This window comes from Nansenia antarctica, assembly GCF_963989245.1.
Source record: "Nansenia antarctica genome assembly, chromosome: 9".
Taxonomy (NCBI): Eukaryota; Metazoa; Chordata; class Actinopteri; order Argentiniformes; family Microstomatidae; genus Nansenia; species Nansenia antarctica.
Window position 1 is genome coordinate 16,324,939 of NC_137679.1, and position 2,500 is coordinate 16,327,438.

Consider the following 2,500-nt stretch of genomic DNA (forward strand, 5'->3'; position numbering starts at 1 on the left):
GCACAACCTCGAGTGTGATATTGCTTTTATACAACAGTTCTACAGCGCCATTTATTAGTTAACAGTAATAAGCGACAACAGATTATGATTTGTTTGTTTATTTAATCATTTATTTTGGCTCCGCCAACAAAAAATAGTTCTACAACTGAACTTCAACTGTACTGTTGCCTAGTAACCCGAACACAAACATCCGCAGGCTAGCTACTTTGTATTAACGGTCATTTAATAGAACACCTGTGCGGCGGAGTGATACATATAGTTAAACGTCTGAGTGCTGTTATGCTGTATATCTCATGGAACTCATGGAATGCCTCTTGTCCAATCAAATGAGTTGGTCGGAACTAACTGTTTTATAATATACAATATATCAGTCATATTCTGGAATGTGTCTGAATGTTAAAGTAAAGTAACAGTAAAGTAACTGTTTGTAAATAAATATTAGCATTTTTTTTTCAAAAAAATCCTCCTCCTTTCTTTCTACCAAAACTGAACCGAAACCGTGACTCAAAAACCGAGGTTCATACCGAACCGTGGACCAACTGAACCGTTGCACCCCTAGAGGTCACTATCTGTATCTGTTATTCATTTTAAAAAGAGACCCTTCTAGAACATTGTCACTTAAATCAAGACAGCAAGACAGCTCTAGCAAGACAGCTGTGTCGTTGACACAACCAACCACATTGAAAACAAATATAACGATTAAGGTAAAACGTTGGACATTTGTTATGGTATGGAACATAGTGCCAAAGTTGAGCTGAAAAGCTAGCCATTTTCAACAATCTGGGCAAAATAATGGCTTTGTTCAGTCACCACCAGTTCACCATACTTTATTATCTATGAATTAAAGGTATATTCTGGGATATGGTGTCAATGGGAAAACATCAGAGAGCTACACTGCCAGAGATACATTCAAAATGGAGACGATCAAGTGTGTGTGTGTGTGTGTGTGTGTGTGTGTGTGTGTGTGTGTGTGTGTGTGTGTGTGTGTGCGTGCGTGTGTGTGTGTGTGTGTGTGTGTGTGTGTGTGTGTGTGTGTGTGTGTGTGTGTGTGTGTGTGTGTGTGTGTGTGTGTGTGTGTGCGCGCGCGAGAGAGAGGACCAGCCCCTCCCCCCTTATGCTCTCAGCAAAACACTCTCAAGCACGCGCTGCGTGTCTCAGACAGAACTCCTCCAAAATTCTATGTGATGTTGCAGCCACGGTTGAGGAAATCAGACACAACGTGAAATAAATATTTGATCCGCAAATGAATGTCAAAAGTTGATCGTTGTTATTGTGGCGGTTGTTTTTAATCGCGATTGTGATGGAGATTGCTTCAGATTTGTTCCTAGTTCAATATCTCGCACTACTCCTGCATTCTCCTCTCGTTACTCCTGGATAATAGCTTCTGTATCTATAGCAGGGGCTGCCAAGATGTTCATTTTCCACTGAAAGGACAGAGGCTAGTGTTTAAGGTCAACTGGTGTGTGTGTTTATGAATGCCATAGATCACAGCTCAGAGAAAACAAAGAGGTCAGGTCAACGCCTTATTAGGCTTCTCTGCCTCTGCCAACACACCCGGAGCATAGCCATAACTACAACTGCTACTTTAGCATAATCATTTCATACTCGAGCTGGAGATCAGAGAGTTCTCTGGCTCTGACCCAATTCTGCTCAAAGGAATACATACATACAGACACAGACACAGACACAGACACAGACACACACACACACACACACACACACACACAGAGAGACACAGACACACACACACATACACACAGAGAGAGACACAGACACATACACATACACACACACACACACTGTACATACATACATACATACATACTGTATTGAAAATGCACCGGCATACACACACCATCTCCCCAGGGCCCAAATGCTCATTATCATGACTGGAGGTCTACAGTGGCTGGTTTCGTCTTTTTTGTTTTTGTTTGTTTGTTTGTTTTAATCCAAGCTAGGCATATTCTTTAATTGGCATCTCCCCTCAGCTCCTCTCCACTGTGAAAGACAAGGCTGACAACTCTGGATGGATAGGCATGATAACTCCAACACAATAATATCAGCTGAGGAAGAAATAGAGATTGTACAATATGCCTGACGTGTGAAAAGCTTGGTATAGTTCTATAGTGGTACAACTGCTTCACACACACACACACACACACAGTGTGTGTGTGTGTGTGTGAAGCAGTTGTACCAGTTGTGTGACACACACACACACACACACACACACATACATACACATACACACACACACGCACACACACACACACACACACACACACACACACACACACACACACACACACACACAAACACCTACTCAAACAACCTCCCCAGGGGCAAAGTGCTCATTATCATGAACAGCTGAACAGAGATCTACAGTAAGTTTCTTCTTCTTCTTCTTCTTCTTCTTCTTTTTTTTTAGACACAGATCTCTTATCCTCCTCTTATCTCCTCTGGGCTGTGGATGACATGCCTGACATCTCTGGATGGATATATC

General features: G+C 42.1%; 1 protein-coding gene across 1 annotated transcript in view; it reads right to left on the bottom strand.

Moving 5' to 3' along the window:
* The window catches only part of LOC308165396 (voltage-dependent calcium channel subunit alpha-2/delta-1), a gene marked incomplete at both ends in the record, with an annotated part of 94,317 nt that overhangs the window by 81,862 nt on the left and 9,955 nt on the right, over window positions 1-2,500 (bottom strand).